Source organism: Scardinius erythrophthalmus (assembly GCF_964197995.2).
Source record: "Scardinius erythrophthalmus genome assembly, chromosome: 4".
Classification (NCBI taxonomy): domain Eukaryota; kingdom Metazoa; phylum Chordata; class Actinopteri; order Cypriniformes; family Leuciscidae; genus Scardinius; species Scardinius erythrophthalmus.
In genome coordinates, this window is record NC_138224.1 from 49,781,457 (window position 1) to 49,794,496 (window position 13,040).

Sequence of the window (13,040 nt, forward strand, 5' to 3'; positions counted from 1 at the left end):
CAGGAATTAATTACACTTTACTATATATTCACATTGAAAACAGCTGATTTACACTGTAATATTATTTTCACAATATTACTGTTTGTACTTTATGTTTGATAAAATAAATGCAGCCTTGGTGAGCAGAAGAGAGTTTCAAAAACAGTAAAACTTTTTTCATTTATATTTATGAGTATTTTGATCGTTTTATATCCATTTGGATGCTCTCAGCGATTTTTCCATGTGCTTTCTAACGAGGTGAAATGTATTTTGAATAGGTGGAGCTTTAAACAACGTACGATTTACCATCTTCTCTCTTTCACTGCTCTGTGTGCAGGTAAATGTTTTTATCATATAGTGTTTAAGAATTTACTCTGTTCATGAAGTTGTATTTTCTGTATTGTTAAGAAATATTTGGTACGAACTGTGTTTTATAAAGTACTTAATTCATGGATGATGTAAGCTGTGTAATCAGTTTTATTCGATCACAAACCAAAGTTTAATAAGGAAAAGACAGTATTGAATTGTTTACAAAGTCTGTAATTTTCCTAGAGAGATTATTACATTTCAGATTTTTATTTTATTTTTGTTTACTGTTTTGTTAAGTACACTGTAATGTGAATGAGTAATGTTTACTGTGATATTGAGAGCAGCAGAGTTAAAGAGAACTGCTGTGGGTGGAGCTTTATACAACTTTACGATTTACCACCTTCTCTCTTTCACTGCTCTGTGTTGAAGAATAACACATTTTAAGAATCTATTTAAAATATGCTTCCGTACATAACATCATGGTAGAGAATATTGTATTTAGCTTTTAAGGTTAAGATCTCAGCAAAGTTGCAATTCCTGTTCTCTCCTTATTGTCTTTAATGGCTCTTGGAGCCCTAGTTTCACTCAGACTGATGGGATTAGCACACGAATGATTCACTGAGAATCTCACCTTTTGTTCTGCAAATGGCTTTCGGACCCAAATGGCTCTTGGAGCCTTATGCTGATTGAATTAGGACTGGCCAGACTCTCAGTCAGGGTGTTACCTAAACCTGTTACATGCTTTGTTTGAATTTGTCTCCACCTTCAAAAGTCCCTCCTCCAAAAATGCCTATAAGACACCATGCACAGTTATGTACTTTAGATTTTGTTGGACGAACCGCAGCCACGCTCAATAAAGAAGAACTTCTGTTTTGAACACGATCCCAAAGTCTCCTGGTCTTTCTTTGAAGAAGAAAAAGTTTCCTACAGTGTGCAGGAAAATAAAGTCGGCTGTCATCCACATTTCGAGTGTGTGTGCTACTGAAGGGTGGAACAAACCGGGTCGAATAAAAATCAAAGGTCACATATATATATATATATATAATACTACAGTAATTGTAGCAGTAATATAGTATATTACTTATTTACTGAAGAACTTGCACATACATGTGTGCTTCTGTAACAAATTATACAACAGAATCCATTTAAATAATTAAAGAGTATTCAGTCTATATATATATATATATATATATATATACAGGGGTGCACATAACATTTTTGGTCTTGTTCTCAGGGGAGAACCTGGGATTGTTGCTTGGTCCTCACATTTTCAAATGCATTTTTTCCTTAACCCACCTCACGGGAGGAACAAATTAGAGGGATGCATAGCCTAATATATTGTTAAATATTGTTATCTGACTATACCTACATCCAAATAAAATAAAAAAAATAAAAAAAATCGAGCACACTTTAAAATAGTCAAATTGTTATCAGGCAATAGGCTAATATGGCCTAGTCGAGTCTATGCAGACTGCTTGTTATTATGGCAACGCCGGCGAAGGAGGTAACTTTACGTGAAAAAACTCAAAAAAGGATAATTAAAAACAAAGGCAATAGAAGGTCATCCATCCATTTTTTCCCCCAAAACGCTATAAATCCATCCTTTATATATATATATATATTCTTTTTTTTTTTTTTTTTATTGATGGTTTGTCTTTTTTTTTTTTTTTTTTTTTTTTTAAGTATTTTGTCATTTATGAGGAAATCTCGAAATCTTACGTGAGTGACAGTTCTCCATTACGGACGCGACCACTCTGAAAGCGCCGCGGCACTAAAAGAATTTCAAACTTAGACCTCAAACAGAAAGCACAAAGCCTTTCTTTAAAGCGAATTTCGTTTTGTATTAATTGTATCTTAATTTTAATCCATGTTTCATTAACCGATTTCGTGGTTTTAATAAATAAAAAAGTAAATAGGCTGTCTTGATTGTTTAGGCTATTTTTTAATTATAGCCTAAGTGTAAAATATTAGGCTGTGTATACCGACATGGATCAATTATTAATATTAAATTTCATCTGTCATTTGTTGGCATAGGCTAGCTGATGGCGCACCAATGAAAAATCCTAAATGATGTGCCAAAATGCGTTTTCTGTTAGGCTACAATGAAAATATTGTACGGTCAGGTTTGCCGAAGTTCGTTTAATTTAGGCTATTTATTTATTTAAATAATTTATTTATTTTTGTCCATGTGCGCCGATCGGAGACGGAGTTCACTGCTGATATTCTGAGGTAAGAGAGTTTTCTAGTCTCGCGGCTGTCATCAGCAGCGCCTTGCATTGCCCAATCAGCGGATGGCGGGCGGGTGCGGTTTTGAAAATTGGTCAAAAACGTTGGTGCGGATGGATGGCGGACGGATGATGAGTTTTGCGATGCGGTTGCGGATGAAATCAAGTACTCCTCGCTGCGGACTGTAGCGCGGTGACGTCACGTATCGACGTCACGTATGTACGTCACACGTATGTGTTACCACGCATGCGCCATATCGCGGTGACAGCGCATACGCGTCTTTAAAACGTATGCGCAAATTTGACATAATATGCGCGTATATCCCGTTAATACTTTCTTAAAGAATAAATGTTAATGCAAACCGTTATTTTTGTGGACAGCACCCAGAGACTATAGTCCATTTGTTTTGGCTTTGCCATTATTCTAAATTGTTGTGGAAAGACTTTTCCTGTTTTGTTATTGATAATATTGATAAGGATTTTTCTCTACTTTAGGAAAATGTTTTGTTTGGAAAAATTAGCAATTACACAAAAACAAAATATTCTTAATATTCTTCTTTTTTTGTTAACAAAATTTTATATACATACATTTCTATGTTTTGATTACTGAAGTACAACATTACTTTGGGACAATCTCTGACTCATGTTACAAGAAGGCTTTAAAAACAATTGAAATATGTAAATCTTTTAATCTTTTCCTTTGATATGTAATTTTTTTCTGATTAGTTATTCTTTTTGTTTATTTGTTTTACATTGTGACTGTTTATATAATGTTTTCAATATAAAAACAACAACAAAAAAACATTTGACATAATATTTTTTTTTAAATGTTAATGTATTAAAAAAAAGTAATAGTAAAAAAGTAATAATGAAAGCAGCAAAAAGGAGTACATGGTTTTAACTATGCCTGATCTAAGGTAAACTTATAAGGAATTTCAGAGTATTGTGTAATATCTGTATAGTATTTTTCACATTCTGTTGCACTTCACTGTGTAAATTACAAAATTACTGTAAACATTAATGGCACCTTATAAATTTCTTATTTTAATCATTCCTCTGTAATAGTTAATAATTGTTTATTTTTGTGCATTATATAGACTATTATAAAACATTTCCTCCAATAAAGTAGTTTGAATGAAGTTAAACCAACTACATACAGTACATTGTTAATCTCTGTATCACATTTTATGCATGCCACCTCAAAAAACCAAACTAATAACACTGATAAATTTTATTTCAAAACAAAGATGATAATTGTATAAAAGAAATTAAATATGTACACATACAGATAATCACATATCTGTACATCAACAGACAGACACACACTTCAACTCTACTCAGCTTGAAATTCCCCTCCATCATTGAAAAAACAATCAACTGAGCAACAGCCCTCAACCTCCTTATCGGAATAAAATCCACGCAGGACTCCTTCTGCCATCACCTACATACCCAGGTGGGCAGTCCTTGTATACTTCAGTGCAGTGCAAGCACAGAGTCGGCGAGCAGGGCACCCGGAACTCTTGCCTATCTTGCCAATATTATTGTCTGGAAAATGCACTCCAGATCACAACCCCTAATTTGTATAAAATACAGAACAAACAATATTGAATCATTTTGAAGAAAGGCATTAACATAGTACAGAGTCATACAAGAAATTTATTTTTTAATTATTTTATACATATTATAGGAAGATGTTAGACAAAATATGTTTGAGTGTTATTGGCTTTGTCTGTAAAGTACCTAAGAGACTTACGTTATGTTATGAACAACATAAACTAGTTTAAAATAAAAATTTTGTCAAGAAAGGCAAACTTTAGGTTGGCTTGAGAAAGCCTAGTCTGAAAGTTTGAAATAGTTTTAAAAGCTTGAAGCTTGAAGTTCAAAGTAGTTTTCAAGCTGAAAGTTTTGAAGGCAATACAGTCTACCAGGCACAGACAGATAGACATGTCAGACAGTCAGTCAGATAGATAGATAGATAGATAGATAGATAGATAGATAGATAGATAGATTCAAGCCTTAATTTGTTTAAAGGTGAATTAAGACTTTTACATATTTTAAGATTTGCTGAAACACTGTCATTTTGAATGCTAACATATAGGCCTATCATAAAACATTTTTAAATATAAAACATTTATGACGCGCTCTATGGCATCTCTTACAATTAAAGGCAATTAAAACAAAAGCACAATTGTTAAAGGAGTCATAATGTTGTTTTAACTTTGGTACCCAATGCTCTATTATAGTCTTTCAGGCACTTCTAAAAAAGAAAAGTGGAAAAAAAATCAACACAGAGCCCCTCAGACCCTTATTTCTAAAGGCATTATTGTCTCGCGAGATCTGATGCGATGTTTTGGCTGTCGTGGACGGTCATTATAATAATGCAAATGAGGGGCGCGTTGATTGGTTGCAGGAAGGAGGGGGGTTGACACCGCAGGTAACTTCAGCATCATTACAAACTGACATCATGGCGCAAAGTGTCAATGAACCCGACCCGGCCGCGACCTATGGGATTCAACCATACATGTTTGAGCCGGACTCTGAACCAGAGCTGGAAAGGGAAGATGTTGAGTTGATGGAAGGACGTTCTACATCAAGATGTCTCTGAATGGTAAAGACAATCATTTTGACTGAGACATACATTAACATCAGTAACGAGCAAAAACGTGTGTTGCTATTTTCTCCCACATAAATTTACCTTTTATTTAATGTAGATTACATTAACGGAGATGTAGTTTTTTTTTTTTTTTTTTATCAGCTTACAGTGGTTTTGAGATTTTTACTATCATGTGGTGTTTTTGCCTTGTTTCACGTTGTGGTTATTTAGACATTCAATATTTTTCTTCTTTAGACATGCAACGTGATGTTATACTTGCATTTAAACCGTTTTAGCCACTGAGCATGGACTCCTGTACCGTCACTACTGTAGCTGCTAGTGTAAAACAAAGTGGAAAGATGTGGCTAGCATTCGTAGAGTCCATTCCCCGTGTTTACCTCGAAGGTAACGTTACATACAATAGCCGCATTAGCAGTTAGCTGCTATTTGTTAACCACAGTAGAGCAATACAAACACAGTCTTACCTTTTCAATTTCTGGCAAGTCCCTGATGGTTGGGATGGCACCTTTTCCCAAACGGAGCTTCGAGGCCAAGTTCGCCTGATTTTGCCCCAAATTTGTAAATGATTCCGGTGTAAAATGTTTAGCACACACACCTAACGATACGCCACTTGAAAGAGTTGTTGGGACAGCATCATTAAAAATGAATTTCCTCCACTGTTCCCTGATAGTTTCGTCCGTTTTTGGTAGATAAAACACATTTGCATGTTGTTTGTGGCAGTCACCCACAGAGCATCTCAGGTGTAGGCTACACTCGGTTTCTCAATCTTTCTCGAGTCGACTAAACTACTGAATCTGAGGGGGAGAGGGGGAGAGGGGCGGGCTTCCCGCGGCATAGGTTTGCGGTGTCCATATTTGGTATATCCTCCCCCGTCTTGACGTCAAGAGGGGGAAGAAATCAAAATCTCGTTTTTTCGTGCGCGTGCACGTGGCCTATTTTACAAACCCTGAGGTAAACAAACGCTTCACTTTTAAATATCGGCTTCCCGGCCAGTGTACAATCATTATGCAATCATAACATACATTGATTCTCGTGGAAAAGTGAAATTTCTACATTATGACTCCTTTAAAACAGCTTTTATTTTTATTTATTGAATAGCTTTAAACAACAAAACATTTTACATACATTTTAGAGCCAGGGTAGCAAAGAAAACACAAATATAAAATATATATATATGTAAAATGCATGTATATACCAAAGCCTCCTTAATCACACTGTTATCATACTTTAAATATCCAAAAATGACATTTTCAAAATGCAAAACAAAATTAAAGAATACATTTTCCTTAATAAACATAAACACCTCATACCATTTTTTCACATGACTACAATACATGGATTTCTCAGCGACGTCATCACTGCTTGCGCACGCATCCAGGGGGCAGAAAGACCCGCGGTCTTCGTACTGGAGTAAAGAGGCTAGTAGCATGGTGGTGTTGTCGCTAAGTCAAAATACCAAGGAGTTGTTGTGTAATTTATTTACATGCAGGCCTATCTGTTGTGTTTTATCTGCTCATTTAAATTATACATGTTGCAAGTAATTCCAAATCTAGGCAAATGGAAGAGTGGGACAGAAGGAGGAAGTTGTATGTTATATTATTTCTATTCATAATTTGACGAGCTGCACATAACCACATAGCAGGTAGTTGTATGCATCAAGGGATTTGTACGCTCTAATCATTTCTCTTGTATACACACTTGCTTGAATAAGATAATTATATATCAGGCCATACAATTGCTGGCCACTTCTTGTCATCCACAATCCAAAGATCGTCATGTATTGCGTAGGGATCCGGCAAGATCTCACCATTGCTGAGAGTAAGTTTTGTTTATTCTTTTTGTGGCGTAGTTTTTCACCTATATTTAACGGCGCTTCGTCAGAAGTACAAATACAACACCCGTTTTTTAAATCCTATCCAATGGTTGAAAGGAAAGGAGTACACACGGTCACTAGTAGCCTAGGTTGTGACGGCTGTCAATCAAAATGTGGAGCGGTGTATTCGTTCCATGTGTTTCCTGTCAGAAAACAAATAGATAATTTGGTAAATTTAAATTTAACAGAATTTATCAACTTGTTGCCTGCTGTGGTTGTTTTAATTCACATCCTTTCTAAAAAATGTAATATATTCTTAATATATAAGACTGTCAATGATCTAATTTCATGTTTTATATTTTATTTGTTCATTGTTTATTTTGTTTGGTTTTAGTTGGAGTTGATCAGAACTGTTTAAAAATAATAATTATAATAATAATAAATTATATACTGGTATATATATATATATATATATATATATATATATATATATATATATATATATATATATATATATATATATATATGCTCATGATGCCTGCTGCCTTTGGACTTAGTGATGTTGAATTTAAATGACATGTAAAATAAAGACATGTTATGTTACATAGTGATGTAATGGTGTTTTCTGGAAGGAAAGTAACTAAAGAACAAAGAATTTTTATCAGCTGAAAGGCAGAATACAAATGTTTTTATTAAACTAGATAAACATTATATAACAGTTTCAGGTTATGTTTTGGTGTTGGTAACATGTCCCACATTGTCCCACACAAACTTATAATCATCCCACATTTGGTTTGTTTGATGGTGGTCACCCTAATTACATTACTAACTTAATTCATACATACATCACAGTATGTCCGGATTTTGATTCGTAAACAGTTGGACGTTTTACATAATGTTATATTAATATGAAACACAAACAAACAGATCAAACTCTGAAATTGCAGTTTATTATTGAGTCAACAAGAAATTACAAACAATGCGAAATCTACGTTAATTACAATGTTCTTTTACAGAACTCGGCATAACAGCTAGCGGTTTTCTGCCTCCTGGATGCGCGCGCATCCGGTATTGTTTGTATACAAGAAACCCGTGTATGCCAGAAAATGTGGATTCTGTTTCCAAGTGCAAAGAGCAAAAAGTACAACTTACTTCAATGTCTAAAAGCATAATTGCTTATTGGCTATGTTATTGACTTACTGCCATCGCATCCATCGCCGGAAAAAAAATTGAAAAAAAAAAACTGCGCGTGCGCACGTGTGTATTATAAACAGACTTTGCGCATGCGTGGTAACACATACGTGAGGTATATACGTGACGTGAATACGTGACGTAACCGAGCTACAGTCTGCAGCGAGGGGTGTCTCATCATCGCCCATCCGCGCATCTCTAGTTCTGAGGCCTATCCAACACCACAGATTGCGCACCTATCTATCCCCAAATCTTAGGTACGCAAATGAGGGTTGCGGCGATTCATCTGGTACGCATTGTTTAATTGGGTAGCGCATGCGCACCTGCGCACCACTTATGTGCATCCCTGTATATATATAATGACATTAATAAAAAAGTTGAGTGATTATTCTGTGCATCTCCACAAGAGGGCGCTATTAGCACGTGAATGATAATCGCATGTTAATAATCATCTCTAAATATCACTTATATCCACGATAATGTGATGTATGAGATATACACAAGCATCTCACATCAACATAATGTAGAAACACTCTAGACTACATGGACTCACACAGATATTATTCAAGCTATATGTGCTAATTTGCTACTTTTCATAACATAAGAATAAGCAGACGCTCTGCCAACACAAGGCAGGAAATACAGCAATAATCACTTACTTTACACGCACACACACAGTAATAATAATAATAACCAATAATAACTTCTTGATTATCTACAGTCTTCTGCAATGCCCTCCATATCTCGTGAAGCCTGACAGTGCACTTGGAGAACCAAATAAGAGACACAGAGACCAGATTTCTGCTCAGTTGTTTCTCAGTTTAATACAGTTGGACAGAGGATACATGTCAATACATGAGTTAGCCTGTTTTCTGCTTGCGTCAAAGTTGCAGGCAGGAAAACCACAGAGAGGAAGAGAAAGTGTAGACAGATCACAGAATGCAAACTCAAACAGGGTGACAGAGAGCCAACACATATTTTACACTGGCACAAATATCACATCACGGTAAGTCTTCAGGAATTAATCTTCAGGATTATAATGATATCGAGCTCTAGGGATTCTGCTTTTAGTTTACATTAATTTACAGACTCTTTACAATCTGAAATATACAGAGGTGGAAAGTAAACATTAATGTTCAACACTTCCACTCTTCTGTCGGCCTGGCGTTGGTTCACAGACGATCAGCTTTAGTGAGAAGATCGATTATGACAAACAGATGTAGTTTTGATGGCTACAGAAAATCTATACTCTCCAATTAAAGTGTCTGGATTGTGATATTTACTGGAAGAAGCCAGAGTAAATAAAATTATAAATTATTTTATGTTTTTATTTCACCTATGTGAAAATGCTCAATAATAATAATAATAATAAACTAGATTAAAAAGTTTGTCAAGACAAACTTTAAGTTGGCTTGAGAAAGTTTGGACCAGAAAGTTTGAAGAAGTTTAAAGCAGTTTGAAGTTTAAAAGTCACACAGTGTTCACACGCATCACACAGTGTTTGTGCCGCGTTGGCATTGAGTGTTTGGAAAGATGATGATGTTTTGCGCCGATTCTGATACCCGTCGTGTGCACAGGTCAGCCTAACTGAGCCAGTTGTTTATTAAGAGGCTGCACTTTTTCTTTAGGTTTTTAATGAGTATTATTATTATTTTTTAAATGAAAGTGACAGAGTAAAAAAAACAAACAGGAAAATCATTAGGAAATGCTAAGGTGGGGCTGCGCTAGTGCTAATTTCTGATGAGGATACAAATATATATAAAACGAGATCTCCGAGACGACTACATGACCGAATCTTTTGAGCCGATTCTTTTACTCCACTCGTCTTCCTTTATGTGAAACGCCAGAGGAAGAACTTTATCTGAAAATATCACTTTCCAAGCATCGTTATTTTTCATTTCCGCTGCTCTTGTTAGGATGTATTGGTCATTATGGAAATGTGTCGGTGTTCCTTCATTTGCACATTATCATTAGATCGACAGCAGAACTTTACACTTCAGTCCGCGTTTTTATGTGATATCGTGGTCTTACGCTAATTTGACCTGTTTATAAATCTGGCCCCATATTATTACTATATTACTATACTAGCTATTATTAGATGACAGCTCAGCTACTGTTTTTAGTGTTGATAAATGTCAAATTATTTTCCCACAGATGCAAAAGGGAAATTTTGCACCTAAGCTGTTACCCATTTTACTTCCACTGCCGCCTTACAAAAAATAGCAAAAACAGTCATTCAAAGCTTATATTGACATTCAACCCGTAAGTGTGACTCTTTTCTTTAGGTTTTTAATGATTATTATTATTATTATTATTAAAATAAAGTTACAGAGTAAAAAACAAACAAACAAAAAAACAACAGGAAAATCATTAGGAAATCCCAAGGCGGGGCTGCGCTGGTGCTAAGCTAATTTCTGACAAGGCTTTAAATAAATCGAGATCTCCGAGACGACTTCATGACCGAATCTTTTGAGCCAATTCTTTTGAGCTCGTCTTCCTTTATGTGGAATGCCAGAGGAAGACTTTATCTGAAAAACATCGCTTTCCAAAACATCGTTATTTTTCATTTCCGCTGCTCTTGGTAGGTTATGTTGGTCATTATGGAAATGTGTCTGTGTTCCTTCATTTGCACATTATCATAGACACAGAAAACTAGTGTATCCGATAAAGATGATTTCTATCAGCTGTAAATCTCCTCATCTTAAACACGTTGTGTCTTTTAGGAGACATGTACACATGATTCTCAAAAAGAGCGATGAAGAATTGAATTTGGTGTTTAAGTTTAAGGTTGATGACTTTGACTACACTGTGCGTGTAACATCAGAGATGATGAAATGCTTTGGGTGTGGGACTGTAGGGCATGTGATTCCCCCGTGCCCAGAGAGAGCAGGTGAGACACGGGCTGTTTATGCAGCGGACCCGCCGCCCGTTCGGGCCGAAAGCGGAGCCTCTTTTACTTGGCGAACCACAGAGAACTGGTCAAACCGCAACTAGAGTTGCTGAGTCAGTGTTGTTTAATGAGGAAGAGGTTTTCTTGGATGCTGACATTTCCAAATTTAAAAAAATAAATAAAATAAAAAATAAATCAAACACTGAACAAGTTACAAAAGTGTCAAAGACGAGTCCCATGAGCTGTTCTTCTCAGTCAGATGAGGGGTTGATGAACACGAAGAGTCTGAAAGTGATGTTAGTGGAGACACACAGATGGATGTGGAGAGTGCTTACTCTTTCACCAAAATTCAGTCCTTTTTACAAAGAACCAAAGGCTTGAGATCAGTTAAAGTTGATGAGTTTTTCCCAGATCTAAAGTTGTTCCTTGATTCAGTTAAACTATTCATGAAAATACAGAACACCCCGGCCAACTGACCTTCACAGACCAAGACATTTTTTGTCTAAATAATAAATAGCTAATGATGGTTAAGTGTCTTTTGTTTTTCTTTTTCTTTGTTTGTGTTATCCTCTCTGTTTTGTTAAAATGCAAATTAACATTTGCTATGTGTGACATAAAGCTGGGTTCTTTAAACATCAATGGTGCCAGAGAGGATGCAAAGAGAGTTTCCCTTATCAGTTTGTTTAAAGTTAAGAAATTAAATGTCATTTGTTAAAGGCACAGTCCTTCTATGAGGGTTTCTGAGGAGGATAATGCAGAGTTGGATGCACCGATCTCTGCTGATGAACTACATTCTGCGCTGCAGAGTCTAGAAAGCGGTAAAGCTCCAGGCATTGATGGCCTTCCTGTGGACTTTTATAAAGTTTTCTGGCCTGTGATTGGCTAAGATTTGTTGCTTGTTCTCAGAGACAGTTTAAGTAAAGGACACTCACCATTGAGCTGCAGGAGAGCAATCCTCACTCTTCTCCCCAAGAAAGGGGATTTACAAGAGATCAAGAACTGGCGGCCGGTGGCTCTGCTCTGCTCTGACTACAAACTTTTGTCTAAGGTGTTGGCAATGAGACTGAAAAACGTTATGGAGCATTTTATTAATGTTGACCAGACTTATTGTATACCCAATAGGTTGATATCATTATCATTTTAATTTGTGATGTTTTGGACCTCTCCAATTCATTGGGTTTTGAAATTTGCCCGATTTCAATTGATTAAGAAAAGGCCTTTGACAGAGTCGAACACCAGTATTTGTGGCAAACGTTAGATGCGTTTGGGTTCAGCTCTGGCCTTATAAACATGATCTGAGTCTTGTATAGTGACATTGAGAGTATTTTAAAGATCAACGGTGGTTTAAGTGCTCCTTTTAAAGTTCATAGGGGGGTCAGACAAGGATGTTCATTATCTGGTATGCTGTACTCTTTGGCCATAGAGCCTCTTCTGCGCAAATTAAGATTTCTCTTTTCAGTGTAAACCCTCCTGGATGTTAAACAGTTTTAAAATGTTCTGCTTATGCCGATAATGTTGTTGTCATTGTCAAAAAACAAGAAGATATTGACACCCTTGTAGAAAATATTAATGTTTTTGGTGTATTGTCCTCTGCTAAAATTAACTGGGGGAAAAGTGAAGCTGTAACAATCAGTGATGAGTTAAGTAGAAAACTTGTTTTACCTGCCGGGTTAATTTGGAACAAGGGTGGATTTAAATATCTTGGTGTTTATCTTGGAGATAATACTTTTGAGTGTATTGGGAAAATGTTTTAGAAAAAGTTGAAGGATGTCTCAAAAAATGGAAATGGATCTTGCCACAAACCATTGATGTCACAAACTGCTCCGAGACATGAAGGTTAAGATCCAAACGCAGCTTTTATTTAAGGGGCAATCCAAAGAACAGGCAATAGGTCAAACACAGGCAGGCAGTCCGTAAAAACAAAATGAAATCTGCTGCTGATTACAGCAATGCCACCCTGACTGAAGATGCCAAAGAGAACAATGACATCTGTCAAGCTGACACTGCTGTAACAGTGGA

At 36.0% G+C, this 13,040-nt stretch overlaps 1 protein-coding gene across 1 annotated transcript in view; it reads left to right on the forward strand.

Annotated features, from left to right (window-relative positions):
* Positions 1-9,056: 9,056 nt before the first annotated feature.
* Positions 9,057-13,040, forward strand: part of LOC308690176 (NLR family CARD domain-containing protein 3-like) — a 47,024-nt gene continuing 43,040 nt past the window's right edge. The window contains exon 1 of the mRNA XM_081364504.1: positions 9,057-9,137. The gene's annotated coding sequence lies outside the window, so the exon portion shown is untranslated. The remainder of the gene's footprint in view (positions 9,138-13,040) is intronic.